This window comes from Anabrus simplex, chromosome 2, assembly GCF_040414725.1.
Source record: "Anabrus simplex isolate iqAnaSimp1 chromosome 2, ASM4041472v1, whole genome shotgun sequence".
Classification (NCBI taxonomy): domain Eukaryota; kingdom Metazoa; phylum Arthropoda; class Insecta; order Orthoptera; family Tettigoniidae; genus Anabrus; species Anabrus simplex.
This window is the reverse complement of record NC_090266.1, coordinates 119,964,393-119,983,340: the sequence shown is the minus strand read 5'-3', so window position 1 is coordinate 119,983,340 and position 18,948 is coordinate 119,964,393. Positions and strand designations below refer to the sequence as shown.

At 37.9% G+C, this 18,948-nt stretch overlaps 1 protein-coding gene across 1 annotated transcript in view; it reads left to right on the top strand.

Moving 5' to 3' along the window:
• Tk (Tachykinin) overlaps nucleotides 1-18,948 on the top strand; it is a 1,255,732-nt gene that overhangs the window by 152,075 nt on the left and 1,084,709 nt on the right. The window contains exon 2 of the mRNA XM_067142375.2: nucleotides 5,258-5,314. The gene's annotated coding sequence lies outside the window, so the exon portion shown is untranslated. The remainder of the gene's footprint in view (nucleotides 1-5,257; nucleotides 5,315-18,948) is intronic.

The window sequence follows — 18,948 nt, the reverse complement described above, 5'->3', positions numbered from 1 at the left end:
ACTTTTTAACTCTCCCCCCCCACTTAAGTGGATTTTCATAGAACAAAAATATTTTTATTTTTAAAGTCGATTCCAAATACAAATATTTACGTCGTAAAATATCCAGTTTTTGAGATATGAGTATACTCATAAAAATAATTCAATTCCTTCACTTCTTTACAATTCCCCCCAATCCCGCCCCCCACCCTTTAAGTGGATTTTCATGAAATAAAGAAACATGTTTCTTTATTTTTAAAGGAAACTCCAAATACATGTTTTACGTCTGTAACATCTTCAGTTTTTGAGATATACTCTACATTTACTCATTTTAAAAATTCACGTATATTTTCACTTCTTTTCATCCTCTTAAGTGGATTTTCCGAAAACAAAAAGTTTCCAGATACCAATTTTCATGTCTGTAATCCTTCAGTTGTGATATATAAGGATCCTCATAAGAGGAACTGAACCCATTTTTCACCTCTTTTCATCCCTGTTTAGAGGATTTTCAGAAAAAGTGAAAGCACGTGTTTCTTTACTTTTAAAGGAGATTCCAAATACGAATTTCTACAGCTCTAAAATGTCAACTTTTGATATATAAATATGGTACTTTAAACAATTCAACCCCCTTTTCACCCTCTTAGTGATGGAATATCCAAACATCCACTGTTAGTGAGCACCTACACTGTAACGTAAATGTATTCCCAAAAATTTTATTTCTTTCGGTCCAGTAGTTTTGGCTCGGAGATGATGAATCAGTCAGTCAGTCAGTCAGCCAGCCAGGAAATGTTATTATATATCTATAGATTTAACCTAGATTGTATATTTAAAATATACATTTTCCGAATCATAAGTTCGTGATATTTGAAGCCATGTCTTTTCAGTGTAACTCAGTTAAATTATAACTGTTAGGTTCTTCAGTCTGCCAAAACTAGCTGTGATTAAATAAATGTATAAACTACCTGAAACCATAAAACATACAGTAAGAGAATTATACCAGAAATAGGAAACAGCTTAATTAGAGTCTATTAACGTAATTGGAATCTGTCAAATCCTACTCAAAAATACTTAGATATGTCGAAACATTTATATTTTTTCTGTTAAATCCCTAAGAACGAGACATTTTATCTTGTCTCACTTCTCTTCACTCCAGTACAGAATGCACGTTGTTTTAAAACCGGTACTGTGTAGTTGGCTCGAAACCAGTTGGCCACTCAGTCCGTTGACCTTCCGTCGTGCCAACTCCGCCGCCTTGTCTAAGTCAATGACTCGCTGTATTTAGGTTTAGGTGTTTTATTTTTAGTGCTCCCCTTACTTTTATTACTACCGTATTAAAGCTGCTTTTGAATTATGCAGGAGTTCTTAATGTTCATTCATTTGGCTGCCTATTACACGGTAGATTTTCGTTATGTCATTTTCCGCGTATGTCTACATTTTTGAGAACGTATTTGTATTACTATTATTATTATGATTATTATTATTATTATTGCTTTTTTGTTGTTGCTGTATGTTTGGGATTAATTATATGTTTATGATTTGATTGAACAAAGTATGAACTGAATTCAAGTGTATCTTGTAAGACTTTATATTTATAGATAAAAGTTAACCTACTAAAATGTCTGGAGTGTCCAAAACTCTGCGTAATTTAAGAGAATTTACTACAGATAATAATATCCTAACATACATTGCAGATCTTGGAATTAGAGTAACCTCATGTGGGATTCGTTAAGCGCAAATGCATCAAGTGTGGAATGTTGTTCAGAAATCAGTAGTGCGAATTGGTGTGAATTCGTAAAATGTGTGTGGTCATTACTGTTGGTTTGGTTAGCTGTTTTTGCGATGTAAATTTCGATACCTTCTTTGTTATTCAATGATTTTCTTTTATTGTATCTGTGTAACTTTTTTAGATCTGTATCGTGAGTGAAGTGGTGTCAGTTGCCATATATGTATTCGCCGAGTCTGTTCTATTTTATCGCGTTTTTGCGTTCTTTGTGCCGAGTGCGGAAATTATGTTTCATATGGCCGATTTACGTGGAATTATAATAAGGTTCTGGGCATTTGAGTTCATAAATCCTTGATTTAGAAAATATGGTATTTTTTATTTAGATTACATTTGCCAAATTGTTTTGTAATGTATTGTTCGTTCTGAATGTTATTTTACACCCTTGATTTTTGAACACGTTAGCTCTTTTTATGTGATTTTTTCACGAAATTATGAAGCACATATTCAAAATCAAATCAAATCAAATCAAATCAAATCAAATCAAATCAAATCAAATCAAATCAAATCAAATCAAATCAAATCAAATCAAATCAAATCAAATCAAATCAAATCAAAATCTCTTCATTTGCAAATGAGGTGTCTACCTCGGTGGCAAATGGTATACTAAAATACATGATTGTCAAGCACTAAATTTTAAATTAACAAGAGACGAAGAAAATTTTCCTAGAAAACAATATTATAAAATTTACGCTAATAATTTTTTCTATTAAACACACACATCATCTTTAATAAATTTATATTGTTTACAGAATTCTACTTATAATATCTCCTGTACTTACAAATATAGTCGACTCATATACAGTATGTGAAATTACTTCTGATAATACTATACAACTGGTATAAGATTAAAATTAACATTGTATTTATTTACATATTTATATTTTACCCATTTTGGAACCTAAGTAGCATAACGACCTGCTGCGTCTTAACCAGAGCCCCTTTTGCCACCACTTTTCAGAGTTTCTGAAGGGCCTTCACAGCTATCGTAGCGGTCCCAGGGCCCTCGAAGTCGCGACTGTACTTCACCCCTACAGGCAGTCCCCTACTTGGGCTGTCCAATCTCCATAGACCAGGGGATGGAATTAATTTAATCACACACATTTTTTATTTACAATATCCTGCACTAGTCGAATGCCCTCTAACATTTATTTTCTCTGTTGCTGTTTATTCTCTTCTTGAATATCTGTACGGATTTTGGAAAAGGATCAAACACTACCCCTGGTAAACTGTTCCACTCCTTCACGCCCTTCCCAAGGAATGAAAATTTACCCCAATCGCTTCTGCTAAAATTCCTTCTAATTTTGCACTCGTGGTCAGTTCTGCCAATATAATTATTTTCCAACTGAAGCCTCTCACGGATTTCTCTCCGTGCTTCTTTTCCTGTATAGGCTCTATATAATCATATAATTCTAGTTTTCTCCCACCCAAGTTCCTTCAACATTTCTGATACACTACTCTTTCTCCAGAAATCCCCTGTTACAAATCTTGCAGCTTACCTCTGCACACCATCTAGTTCTTTTATTAGGTTTTCTTGGTGAGAGTCCCAAACACTGTTTGCATATTCCAATAATGGGCTAACTATACTTAAGGAACTTTTTCTTTTAATTCTTTCTTGCATCCTTTAAGTAGCCTCACTATGACATGTAACGATCTGTATGCTTTCCCAACAATGTCACCAACATGACCCTTCCATTGCAAACTACTTTCAAATCTCACACCTAAGTATTTGCACTTGCCATCTTTTGAGATAACTACCTCATCCAAAATATATTCAAATTCAGTTTCAAAGCTCCTGTTTGTAAATGTTGTAACAGTTGATTTGCCTCCATTAACCTTTATATTATTTTCTTTAACCCATTCTTGGATACTCTCCAGGTCCCTTTGTAATTCTGAACAATCCTCAATCCTCCCTGTAAACAATTATGTCATCTGCATACAATCTTATTTTCGATGTTATTTAGTGTTCGGGTAGGTGTTTGTGTATGATTACCGGTTTTTGTTCTTCGGTATCTGCTCTACTGTGTTGGGAGGATGGTAGATTCCTACCACGATTAACTTTATTATTTATATCTCGTTCTTAAAAGCGGCTTGGCTCATTGGTATAATTGCAGTTCCGTGTAGCATCACGTTCAATCCTGCTCATTTGTATGGGGTTGGGTGATCGGAGTCGTTGTCTATTGTGTGTGATGTTTGAGTAGGTTTCCTGTATATCTTGTAAGACAGTTTATCTTTATTCGATTGATCGTGATGCCCAGTTGTTGATGCTCTTATTTGTTTCTGGTTCCATTGCAAGTGCAACCTAAGTGTACGAGGTGACTGGACGATGCTTGCTGGGCTACTGTTCTCAGGGTGTGCAGCCGCCTAAGGAGTTAGAGTGTCGCGACAAGCTTCGTAATGAAGAATCAGGACAGCATGTCTCTAAGCCAGACAACCAGTAGTGTGTGTCCTGCTTTAACACCTTCACAGAAGGGTCCATTTACAGTGGAGTCTGTGCTGTTGACATTGGACCCTGAACGAATGGGGAAACGTGCTCCTCGCAGGAGAGTTCTATTTCAGCCCTCAGCATAAGTCCAATAGCACATTCATCTGTGAAGAACCTGTAACTTCGTGGAAAGGTTGAGTTTGACGGCGCGGAATACCGGTGTGGGCGGCCATCATGTTGAGTGGGCTTGCGCAGTATCATATCTTAGCTAGAGATAGTCACTGCCATGAGGTACAGAGTCATGCATGACATCTCAGAGGCGCAGCAGACACAGACTTCGATTCCCTGGGCAATAATCCACGTGCTCATTAACGTCAAACTGGTGGATAACACTTCTTGAAAGTGGAGTTGGTCTGGCCAGTGAGTCCTCCAGACATGGAACAGTCCTGGAATTCATTAGGAAGATGGAGTAGAGTCCGCCAGCCCCAACCAAAGACATTTCCGGAGCCCAACACTGCTCTTCGTGAGTTATGGAACCACCCGTCCATAAAGTTCTTGAGCCACCTCGTTCAGAACCCTTAATGTCGTTAGGCGGTAATCGCACCCAATATTTACCGGTCTTTTGTGCAGACGAAGTGATCTTAGAACTTTGTTCGTTTTGCATATGTGTCTTTTTAAGAAACCTCAGTGCATTCTGTTCCTTTGTTCACCAGATAACATCTGGATAGGTTTTTACCATGCTTCGTGCATCACTGAACTTTCATTAATGATATATTACATATGGTTACTTATGCTAACTTTGACACTAGCTTATATGGTTAGATCTGCGCCCCATCTTACATAGTTGGTGGGTAAGGGGCCCGTCAGCAGCGGTACATTGAACATCAATAAATTCATTTCATTTCAACCTTCTTTCTTTGTAACGAATATTTCAAATCGTTATTGGTTACGTTTAGCTTGATGAGTGTTATTTCATTACTCTACTTAACAAGTTACCTGTTTTCAGTATTTCAACGAAGAATTGTCATTGACAGGGAGTCATCAGTAGCGTAACTGTATATATTTTATTCTTTCAGAGACCAAAATAGTCAGCCTTCATCCGAGGAATCATTTTCTTCCCGAATTGAAATAAGGTAAGACAACCTGCGCTATTATTGATTACTCGCTGAAATGAATCAAAAATTACAATTGATGACGATCAGATGTCGCTAGGGATATTAGAAACTACACAGTCATTAGTTCGTTTCTTTTTACCTAGCTTGGCAATGACTTTTAAGATATCTGTTATGGTGTGTTTAGCAAGTCATTTGGCATTTATTGTACTTACTGAGGCTGAAAGGTCCACTTACATAAGACGAGACTGGTATTGTTATAAGAAATACTGTCATTAATTTTAAAAAAATATCAAAATGGAAACCTTTCCTTCAGTTTGGTCATCGGGAGCCAATATGATCCCATTTGGACCAGAACTACCTTCGTTCTGATGGTGTAGAATGATGTTCTACGAAAGTTCCAGTTCTGTTTACATAACTCGTTTCATAGAAGTAAATCCCTTGATAGCTATAGTGCGATTCCTACTAACTAACCACACAGAAAGAATGCGAATGTAAATGTAGGCAATAAAAACATAGTCAAATTCGTTATTAACTGACCTTTTAAGGTTAAATTACAGTTGCATCCCAGGTTCTACGTTCATGTATATTTGAAAATTGGTTCTTAATATCAAGGTCAATATATTTATACGATAGATTATTTCCCTACGTTCCTTCCCGTACTTGTATCATTTTTCAGGACCTCGTATACCGTGTTCGGTAACACTGACAAAAATATATTTCGTTAGGAATTAATGTCGGTAACTGTTCAGGAAAATTAATAGTGGTATAAAGTGATGAATGGCGTTTTGCTCGTCATAATTAGGTCTGTATAGTTATCATTAATATCATTAATGCTAATGCCAAACAATGAGCTGTCTTCAGCCTTTACACCCAAAAACTAGCAGCAACGAAACTATGGCAATTACCAAGCATCAATTTTGACTTTGTAATAATAATAATAATAATAATAATAATAATAATAATAATAATAATAATAATAATAATAATAATAATAATAATAATTGTTACGGAGATTTCCGTGGTAGGTAGAGGTGAAAGAAGGTGCGGGTGTGAATAGGTCTCCAACTACGGAATTAAAGTTAATGTAAAATTTTAACAAGGTTATATTTTCTTTCCAAAATTCAGAAATAACAAGAATGGCAGGTACGGAGTAGCAAGGCAACAAAGTACAATTACAGTATTTACAGGATTTGGGCTTCGAGCCCTGAAAACACAATTCTTGAGCAACTAGCCCAACTTTACGATATACAAATTTCACCAACGGGGCAGAAGACCCCAATCAAACCCTGGAGCACTTGCTCCAAATTACACAGTAAAGCCTCCTCGAGGCATACAACACTCAGTTTTCAAAAAAAGAGCCACTCGCTCTCAACTTTAAGCCTCTCCCAGGCCACACCAAACTCGACCTTCAAGCTGTCCTCAACGGACACAAACACAGGGGTAAAATACCCAATCTACTGAGGCCTATTAAGTGAAAAAAAGGTTAATTATATGGCCTCTAAAATACCAACTTGAAAGGAGGCTCTCCGCACTCCTAATACACTTTATTTAAAACCTACTTGGCACTAGGCCATTAATGCAAGGGTTAATCCCATACTACAGAGGTGACTTCAGAAAAGAACAATTTACATTATATTAACGAAGAATAGGTTGAGAAAGATAAGTTCACCTCAAAACAATATGATTGGGAGCTCGAGAGGGTAAAGCACTCTCTATCCCGATATGCGGTTTAAAAGATGAAATAGATACAAGTTTCTTTACATTTTAAAGAAGGTTACATAATGGAAAAAGCTTCGGACCCGCCCCGAAAGTTAGACTGCTGAGCAAGCAAGAAAATAAGTAATTAATCGGCCATTACCTGGTTGTTGACCGCCGCCGAAGAAAGAGGCGCTTCCCGCCCCCCTGCTATGTACTTTACACACTGAAAGATGGAACAGAAGTGGCCCAGAGACCCTAAAATCAGCAGTTTATATACTCTCGCGGAAGGTTCTAGGCGTTAGGGGAATGAGAACACCCGCCCACAATCACTTTATTGGAGAAAGGAGAAACCCCTACACAAGATGAAGAAGAAACACATTATTGGTGGAAAATTGTTAAGAAATTCGGGATTGGCTAGATTTAAAACAAGGGGAAAGAAAGGGTTAATATTGCCAACTTAAACAATGACTGAAAGAAATTTAGCAAGGAACAAACTTTTGAAATTAAATTTTTCTCCAAAGAACAGTTCTTTTTCTTCGCACTAGGGTGCACTATTGTAGTTCTTCAGTAGTGTCCTCTAGAAGAGAAAGTTCACACTTCTTACTTCAAGCAAAACAAAAACACATCAAAAATAACACAGTTCTAAAACTCCAAAATTTACAGGTAGTGACATCTTCTGAGAAAGTAGAAAATTAATACCGTCAATAAAGTTCAGACTTCCTCCAGCAGAGGAGTTTCAACTGGCGCACATTTTAAATTAGCGGCGTGGAGGTGTACCGCCCGGTACAATAATAATAATAATAATTGTTACGGGAATATTGTGGATTGCAGAGGTGTAAGAAGGTGTGGGATTGAATGGGGATAGAGAAAAGATGAAAGCATAATTTAAAACACTAAAATTTGAAATATTATTTCTTTTCTTTTTTATCATTGGTTATGATTTTCATTTCTTTGTCAACCATGGGGATGTATATAGGCAATCCCCATGATGATTGTTATCAGATTCCCATTGATTTAATTATCTACAAGAATTGATGTTGACTCCAAGGGAGTCGAAACCGGTCTTCACTTAATAAATTTCAAATATTTTACATTGTGTTGAACGGTGGAACATCGCTCAAACGTGATTACATGCCCTTTCTATGACTTTCAACTTTGATAAATAATTTGAATGAACAATAGCAAATATGAGTTAAGTGGAAAAGTGATGAGTTTGTCAGCTCTGATCACAACAATGACTTAAAGTCAAAATTTTGTTACAATTGAGATGGTTTTCGATACAATAGCTTACAACTGAATGAGCATGGTAGCTCTAAAGGTACATTATTTCAAAGAGCATATTTGCTCCACTGAATTACAGCTTAGGAGACTGAGCTTCAAAATCTGCTACTGTCGGGCCTCTCAAAAGTACAAATTTCTTATCCAAATTCTACATTAGATCACTGTGAAAATTTGAAAACAGTGTTTACTGTCATCTCTGCTCGACAGTCTGATCCACAACAGTCTATAAATAATTAAAAATCAAACAGGGGAAATAAGTGTTCATACTAAATGGCCTACATGTACAGAAAGAAAATGGTTTAAGAGAATCGGCCATGAAAAAATGCTAGGAGGCGAAACACTTGCACTCCTTTTAGCATACAATTTAAAAAAAAACACCTCAAATCCTATATGGGCCTATGACCTGATTCACAAAGGCTAAGCCTATGCTACAAAGGGTGACTAGATGGCGAAAATATTAAGTTCCAGAAATGTTTGAAAAATTTAGAGTTTTAGAAAATCATAGTCACCCCCATACAAAGTTCAATGGGAATTAAAAGAGGGTGAACACTTTTTATTCCCTAAGTTACATATTTCCCAGCAGGGATTTGATTAGAGTTCTTAGACTTGGCTGAATATTTACATTTAAAAGGTGATATTGAACTTTAGAAATTTGCATTAAGAATGTTGAAACCTTCCCCTTCAGTTAGCATTCTGGAGCTATCACACATTTAAAATATGTCTGCCATTACCTTGAGCTGGTTGGCCTTTCGACGACGGGCAAGGCTTTCTCCTGCCTGCACTTTCACCGTATGCTCTCTAGACTGGAGCGATGAAGAAGACAAAATGGCCCAAAAGCGCTCAGCTTATATAGCAGAGGGTAAAGTTCCAGAACTCTATAGACAGAATGCCTATACACACCCCCAATTTTAATTGGCTACAAAAATATATACAATAATGTCTGACTGGTTGATGACTTCTGGAAGAAGGAAGCCATGGTAGTGCTGAGAACTTCAGCCTGTAAAAAGCAATTTACAAACACATAAGGTTACCAACATAAACACTAGCAAATTCCCTTAGAAATTAATTGTCCGTCCTCCCACCAGAGGGTGACAAATATTTCATTGCGAGAAATTTTATGGGACTCAACGAAGTCTTTAGACCCTTAATGGGAATGTTGCGTATCGTAAACAGCAGTAATCGTTCCGCAATTTTCAATAATATTAATAGCAATTTTCTAATTATTTATTGATATCAGTGTGCCATGCACTCTGTGCGAGGAGGGGACCGTGAAACAGCTGATTGTGGGTGATGTAGACAGTGAAGAACCATCCCGTACTTCCAATGCGAAATTACTGAAATATTCACATTCAGAAACGGACCACCACATGTATAAAGCAGCTTTGAGTTTGTTTCCTTTGCTTAAAAACCAGCAATGAAATACTTAAGAGGGTACCTCACTCTAAACTAAAATCAATGATTAAACAAATCATTGACGCGGGCTGTTCAATTCATAATTCGTTCATATATGAGTGAAACATGGCGTGCATTTATTTTTTTCTTGGCACTGAGTGACAATCAAAGGCCAGCAAAGAATATGAAACTAGTTTCGAATTATTTAATTTGTTCAATTTTGTATTTTTCCTTTCCTTTCATTTTCTTCAGCATGTCAAGTTCGCATCTCATTGCTTTCCATTCTTTCTTCAGTGTCTTCATTTTAAGTTAATATTTCGTAACGATCAAGATTATAATCTGAAACCACGTCTGCTCCTGGGAAGGTTTTCCAATCATAGGCTTGTTTTATGTATCTCTGTGAAACTATTGCGTAGTCCAGTTGAAAACATCTAGTACCTGTCCAACCGGTATTTACGGTTTTTAGAACCTGCAGTCTCGAAAAGAATAATTTGTGATCAGTGCACAATTCTACCAGTCGATTTTCATTCCTTTGTTCCCGTTTCATCGTCTCGCCGTTCATTATCATGTCTCCTTTGACCTGCCATACTATTCCAGGTGTCCGCCTTCGTAGCGTAACGGTTAGTACTATTAGCTGCCGTCCTCGGTGGCCCGGGTTCGATTACCGGTACTGTCAGAAGCTAAAGCATGGCAGGAGGGATAGTGAATGGTTGAAATGGTACAATCGCGATCACAAGAATCCCGGGTGCAAAAGGAAACAGGTAACGTTTGGGCGAAGATTTTGGACGACACTGAGGATGAAGGAGAAGTAACCAAGTCAACGTCACGTGTGTTCGTCTTCCAGAAGGTGTGGCTTGCGATTTTGCGCGCTCAGAGGCCAATCTCTACTCCATTTTTCCGGGAACTGATATAAGATGTCGCTATGGTTAAACATTCTGGCATACTTGCTTTTCCTAATCAAGGAACAGAACTAACTAACAATAATTTAATTGCGATGAAGTGTGCAGGATGTAAACCCACCCCAATATATGGCATTTCATTGTTTGATAAGCGCTGACAATAACTGCATAGGAACGGTTTTCCAAACGCCCTTGCTTCTCTGAAAATCATATTTATTTAATTCCAGATTATTTTTACTTTGTTTTTTGAGGATAATAATAATAATAATAATAACTATTATTAGTAGTAGTAGTATTTAACAGGGCCTATATTGACAAATAAGGGCTATTCTTTCTTACAGTGGTTGAGCGCGATGCCCTTTGATAATGAAGTCATAGTCGAGACCACCAACATATCAGCCAGACCTCGCACACTAGAATCACAAAGAAACTGGAGAATTTGACCCTCAAGGAGTTGACATACACATTACGTGTGTTGCCTTGAAGAAGACGTGTGGATCCTCCCTTCATTACCCTCTCCCTCCATTGTCGAGCCAGTGGGCTGTGTGGGCTGTCGAGGAATTAAGTACCCTCCCCTCCGCATGTGTTTCGTTCATACCAGATATCCTCGTATTTCATTTTTCTCCACCTCCCCTCATTCTTCATATGTGTGCATGTGTTAACGCGTCTGATGGATGTGACCAATGAGAGAGAGAGAGTGTATAAGCAGGTACTGGGTGCGTCTGAGGGCTGTACTGATTTATTTCCTGTAATGAATAATTCTGGTCACGAGATACTAAAGATTTCGAGTTTACATGCAGCTCACCCCCATTGGGGAGTGGGGAGTGCCTGAAAAGAGCTGCACTAACTCACAACGAGGACATGAGTTTACTTACTTTTACTTACTCCTCCAGGTCCTCCACTATTAGGTTTCCATCTCCTTTTGCATGCTATAGTTAATCTACCGATTCATATATTCATTCAATTTCTTCATCACTCTTTGAACTGGTCGACATTCAGACCAGTTCAATATGATGGACATAGGCATGTTATTTTTCTACATCAATTATTCTGTTGCTAGTAGTTTATTGTCGCATTAGCATAATAGGTTTCGGCGAAACAGGTACAAGGAAGGGTCAGGGCTGGAAGAGGGACTTCCGTTATCTTAGTTAAGGCACAGTAAATTCATTTTCCAGCTGCGAAAACTGGAAACCACTCAAAACCATGTTCAGGGTTGCTGACATTACAGTTTGAACCACAATCACGCGCATCCAAGCTTGCAACAATTTAGTCCTCTCCACTTTCTTAACTGAATAGTGATTTACCCATTGTTCCACTTTCGTGCTCACTTTCAAATCAGATATTGCATTTTTCGTCCTTCATAATGTCGTAGAATCCTGATGAGAAATGATTTCCTTTCTAGCAATGCACCTAAATTTTATCAACGGTGTCTAACTTGTGCATCCATTACCCTTCCCTGTATCCGTAACTTGCCACACAGCTGAAGACTTCTTATATTTCACATTTCCTTTCACTGAGTGTCAGCATTCACCTTCCTTCCATTTGCATCGATTTGGACAGTGGTCAACCAGATAATCGAATAGGGGACTATTTTCAGTCTAAAATATTTCTCTGCCGCCGTTTCATCCTGAAATCTTGCGTGTATCAAGCGAGCGTCCAAACAACTGCGCTTCTCAGCCGGCCTTGGTTCATTGTAACCTAAAACATCAGATACTCCACTGTCGAGTTCATATCACACAAACAGCTAACGTGAAGTACTTCAACGAACTGAGACACACAAGACTCGGAGGTAAACTGAGCTGTACTAAGCATGTAGCTCTTGGTTGCTCCGTGTGCTCCACATGCATCTGTAGAGCGAAGGAGGATTTCCTAAAATTACTTTTCTAAGGTGGAAACCCCCTCTTCCACAACCCTGTCACTTCATAACCATATATCAAATCTTAATCGCGAGCAATATTTATTAAAACTAGTCCTCATGCATAATTTTACCTATTCATACATTTTGGAACTTGATTGAGTGAAAACTTTCTTACTCTGTAACATTTCTGCGTTACTATATGTGCAGTGGACAACCCTCGTTAGAAGTAATAAGAAGCCATCTAGCTAGCTGGATGAGGTTTACGTCACGCTCCCTTGTTTGTCTGAACTGCCTGTAAAAGGAAAAGTCACTTCATAAAATGAATTTGGCTAAAATTGCTTTACATCGTAATCACCGTTATTACAAGTCGCTGTGATATGAATAATTTGTACTTCTTTAATTAATCTTGAATTGCTGTAAATTTAAAGAAATGCCAATGTGTCGTCATTTTCTCCCGCTACTGACTTGGAGTTGTACGGATTATTATACCCTCAATTACCTTCGACTAACCGACTAACCCATCGAACAAGTCAGCGTTATGCATCAGATACGTTGTTCCTAAACATTAAATAGGACTGTACTTGATGAGAAATATTAATGTACCGAAACTTCGTTACGCCGTCGAGATTTTGCGTGTGAGGTTTTCCAGTCCTGCGAGCAAACGAAAACTTCCTTTGGTTTTAAATATCTACGTATGACTTGTTCTACTTGTAAATTTTATAGTAAGTGCGTTGTTTATTGTGATACGCTTAGGGAAACAAACCTGTCATGTGGCCATCATTCCTGAGAAGACCGTACTAGTCCATCATCTCTGCATCTCTGTGGTTCAGCCTCGATGCCATGAGAGAAATACCGTTATTTCAATTTTTTTCCAGCAATTCCCAGAGCATATTGTAGCTAAATATTTACACAAGCGCTTCTTTTAATTAATACTAAAAACGAAGAGATAATTATATGAATTTCCTTCATGATTAAGTTCAGTATTCCTCAGGGTGTTCTAATTTATTATTGGTATTATGTCTGGCTCTATGGCTAAATGGTTAGCGTGCTGGCCTTTGGTCTCAGGGGTCCCGGGTTCGATTCTCAACAGGGTATGGAATTTTAACCATCATTGGTTAATTTCCCTGGCACGGGGGCTGGGTGTATGTAATGTCTTCATCGTCATTTCATCCTCATCACGATGCGCAGGTCGCCTACGGGCTTCGAATCAAAAGACCTGAGCCTGGCGAGCCGAACCCATCCTGGGATCTCCCGGCACTAAAAGCCATACGCCATTTCATATTAGTATTATCTCGGTTAACAATGTTTTAGTAGAGTTGACAGTCTGGAAACCGTGATATTTCCCAATTTCGAGCAACAAATGCTGTGATCGGAAATTCGATTTTTTTTTTTTTTGCTAGTTGCTTTTACGTCGCACCGACACAGATAGGTCTTATGGCGACGAAAAATCGAAATTAACAGCCTAAAGTTAATTCATGCTTTAGAAATGAACATCCAGCTACAAACGATGTTCGATTTAAAGAGACCTTGTGCAATTCGGACTCAAAGCTTGATCGATGACGCCATCCTTGAAACAAGATTTCATAAAACTACTTGTTAACGTAGCGTACTACACGCATGAACTTTCTTTACTCTCCTGGAGTTAAAAATGAGCCGCTAATTTGAGAATACTGTATAAAAGACTAAAACTGTTAAAAATATTTCACTTCTACTTCATTTGTGAATTATATACTATTGTGGACGATTGAAAGTCTGCAAGGTATTTTAAATTTGACTGTTGACCATCCTAGAGATAGTCTTCAGTTCATTGTCACTGAGTATCATGTTGATAACTCAGTTACACAACTCAGCGCACTCTTCCTAAAACTAGGTGAGCACTAGCAACAAAATCAAAAGATTAGAATATTACATCGACGAAGTTTATTTGGTAAAATATGCACGATACAACTTTTACCTGGATACCTCTAGGAACAAGATATTTTAAGAGGTCGTGTGCTTAGAGGCACACAGCTGTGAGCTTGCATTCATGAGTTAGTGGGTTCGAACCTCAATGTCGGCATCTCTGAAAATGGTTTTCCTTGGTTTCCTATTTCAATCCAAGCAAATGCTGAGGCTGTACATTAATTTAGGCCACCGCCGCTTCCTTCCTGTCCTTACCGTTTCCTATCCATCGTCGCCGTAAGACCTGTCTGAGTCGGTGCGACGTAAAGCCAAGTATTAGAACAATAATATAAAAAGTTAAAGAGAGAATTCAGGGACAATTCAAATACAGGAAAGGAAGTTCCATCAATCAAATATTGTCATGCAGCAGACGCAATCCCCTTTGAACTGAGCACTTGTCTACATTCACTTCCTCAAATATGCAGAATCGTTTTCAGCTCGCTTTAGATGTATGTTCAGCCTAGCTCCCTTTAATTAACGCTGTAAAGAGGATAACCCTAAACTGTTCGGGTTTTGAAAATTACTTGAATCTAAAGTAAATTTCATGAACTGAATATTTCTGTCTAGTAGTACATAAAACGATAATACTCATTTGTAGTAAAGGAAATTGTGAATATGTTTTCGAAATATTTCCAGATTTTTTGGTATCTTAAAACATTTGTAAATTAATTAGCTTTCTCATCAAGCTGTCCACGTTCATGTTACACTCATATACGTCAACTGTTAAAATTATATCTTAATTTATGCTTATTCCATTGTATCCCGCATGTTTCAGCATTCGGTACTATATTGAATTTTTGTGTGAAACATGCCTACTTACACAGAATGACATGTACTTAACGATTATATACCGAGATATATAAGTTAAGGATTTTTTTCCACTGGCTTTCAATCGCATTGACATATTTAGTTCTTATGGCGACGATGGGAGAGGAAAGGGCTAAGAGAGGGAAGGAAGGAAGAAATCAGCCCTGGCCTTAATTTTTACCTAGTGTAAAAATGGGAAACGAGAAACCATTTTTAGGGCTGTCGAGAGTTGGGTTCGAAACTACTCTCGCCCGAATGGAAACGCACATCTGCACAATTAAGGATTGAAAGATTGAAAATGAACATGTGTTATACTCGGAAATGCAATCACTGGACAATATGTCTTGTTATCAACAAGCGCTTTGGCGTGTATTTCACGATCGCATACCACAGCTATCACGGGTATAATAATGGGTACGAATATTTCTATTCTCATTCCATACAGATATATTTTATTGCCATTTTTCTATATTTCCATGGTATTAATCCAAATCCTACAATTAAGTGAACAGGTTTCATTAGTCCTAGTTCGCAAGGAAGACAATCTATCCGTCACTAACTTGTGAATGAAGCAACAAGAACAAGCCTCAATATGGCATAGCGAATAATAATTATTCCATAACTCTCCCATCAAATTTTCATTTACCATCCAACAAACAATCCTTAGTGTTAAAAAAGAATTTAATGGTAAGATCTGCAACGTTGCTATGTGAATAATGGTTGAAGAAAGTTTAATGGGCAATCAGTCTTTCAGTTTCCCACGACAGGCAATATGGGGAGCATTAGCCACGGGACCCAAAATTTCACAACGAAATTCAACAAGTTAGCGAATTTCCATTTATTTAAGAAAGAATAGAAAATTTTCAAGCGAAAAGTAATCACTGACATGGGCGCCACGAATGATTTCTTTTCACCCAAAATATATTCCCAATTAAAAATTCGGTATACAAGATCATTACGCATATGAAATGAGCAGTAAAATAATGTTAAATTTACGAATTTTATTTAAAGTTTATGACATATTAGAAGCCTTCTCAATCAATCATTTGTTTCGCAGTAAATGTACGTTTCTTTTCAATTTTCATTTCAGCTTGCATCCGGGAGATAGTAGGTTCGAATCCCACTATCGGCAGCCCTGAAAATGGTTTTCCGTGGTTTCCCATTTTCACACCAGGCAAATGGTGGGGCTGCACCTTAATTAAGGCCACGACCGCTTCCTTCCAACTCCTAGGCCTTTCCTATCCCATCGTCGCCATAAGACCTATCTGTGTCGGTGCGACGTAAAGCCCCTAGCAAAAAAAAAAAAAATTTCATTTCGCCGCTGCGTAGTCAAAACCTCGAACGTGACAATGCACTTTCTACCTGTTATTTCCCTTAATTCCGATCACGCCTCCTAGCCACGTACTGATATGCAGTCCATCAGAGAAATTGTTATTGTGTTCATTTTCCTACGCTGAAGTGTAAAGGGAAATGAACCTTAAATACATCATACTCTAGGAGTCTGTATGTTATGCAAATATACATTCCTTTAGTACGGTACGCTAAGGTATTCGCATAGGAAGATGAAATCAACGAAACATTTTATGTGGACTACATATCAACATGTGGCTTGGAGGCGTGATCAGAATTAAGGGAAATAATGGATAGGAAGGGCTTCGCAGTTTTGGCTCCGCAGCGATGATATGTATTCGACTGGCAGTGTTTTTCTCCTGCCAGTATGCACGCTACGCTGTACCGGCACCCTTCATCGCAAGGTTTTATGAACAGTACTGCGATTTATTTACAAATAAATTTGTTATGAATATTCCACCAGATGGTACTGTGTTAGCGAATTGAATTTTCAGTTTTCATTCCCGCAAGCCGGAAAAGAAGGCCCCCTGGTGGCCATGATCATTAAGGCGTCAAATTTGTATGATCTGACACCGTGATTAGCCGGTTCGAGTCTCAATGGTTCAAAGAATTTTCACCATCGGAATATTGGGTGGCTGGATAGGAGAGGTGGTGGTATACAAATCCTACTTCTAGATTCCGTGCAGAGAGTCTGGATTCAATTACAAACGTCTCAGTAGTGATCGTATGGAATGGAGGCTTCTGACTGCGACTCGTTCGTCGAATGGAGACTTTAAGCGTTGATCTGAACCCTAGGTGCTATTCGACTGGAGTAGTCTATTCCTGCACCGGTTTTCACCCTCTTCATTCCTAATATCATTTATGACGTCATTTATTTCATCTCTTTAACTCCTCTGATGAGGTTGACGTCAGAAATGGTATCCTGTCATAAAAACTCAATTCATATCCGACCCGGTAAAGAAACGGGTCAAGGTTTGGACATACAATTCTCGCGAGTTGGTACCATGCTTACATGTATCATTGCCTTCATAGGTTGGTAACCGAGCAGGAAAAACCAAGTTGTGTTCTTCCGATTGTTTCCAGTGTCATACTATCAGTTACGTATCCGCTCTGCAACATTCAGGTGCTCACGTGAATTGTTAATACATCTACTATAAGTTCAATCAGTGCAATTATTGTTAAAAACGAGTAAAATAAGTAATTAATTTACGTCAATGAGAAAAATAAGGAATGTCGAAGAAGCAGAAATTGTTAAATCTACTTCTGAACCTGTAAAAGCAAAAACAGCACCGAAAATGCACGTGGTGAAGAGGATCACCAAGAAAACACACCTCTGTGAGATTAAAGAGTGGATGGTGACGACGAGGGTATATGGAATATCGATGGCCTAGATTGAATACCTCGTATCTCACAAAGTTCTTCCTATCCATTATTTTCCTTAAGGCTGGTTACGCCTCTCAGCTAGACATGGATAAGCAGTCCATCAGAATAATGTTCGTTGCGTTCTTTTTTCCTATGCCGATGTGTGAAGGAAAATGAACCTTACCGTACCCTACTATAGGAAAGTATGTTTGCGTGACGTATTTACTAACTCCTAGAGTATAATTTTTATAAGTTTCATTTTCCTTTACTCGTCAGCACAGCAAAATAAACCCAACGAACATTGTTCTGATGGACTGCATACCCAAATGTGGCCGGAAGGCGTGACCAGTCTTAAGGGAAATAATTGGTAGGAAGAACTTTGTGAGATACGAGGTATTCAATCTAGGCCATCGACATAATGTTCGAAGTGTAAAAGTTTATGTAATAGCACCTACGTTGTGAGTACCGGAACCTTTTTTTGATTTTTGATTGGTGTACATTACTGGAGAATTCTACTCATGACAGTTAATTTGGGCGGAACTCATGGGAGAAATTCAGTCCTTACACAGAGGATATGAATTAATTTTCTCACCTTCAGATTTTGAGATGATGTCACTCTTGAAAGTTTCATTTAGTTTTGCCTTTTCTTGTAAGACCCTCAGTAACAACTAATTCAATTATGAGTTACTCTGAAATCGAAATAGAGAGATAGTTGATTTTGATTTTGTTCCTGGTCTATGACATCCAGTTTTCATATACTTGAATTACTGTTATATTCTACAGTAGTATAACACATTTCTGTCGCCCAAATGGAAGTCAAAAATTGATTATCTTCATATGTTATCTACTTTACAACGAGCTATCTCGTTGTCTCTCTAGAAATCTCATGTTAATTTCACATATTAATACTAGTTGATATTGTCGTAAAGCGTCTAGAAGACTAGCAATCTTTGCAAAAATTGGTCATATTCACTAGTGCTTCTACACAAATCATGGTAATGGAACTCCCTGTATTTGAGAATATTGTTACTGACCCGTAACACGATTCCCTTAGCTGCTCGATG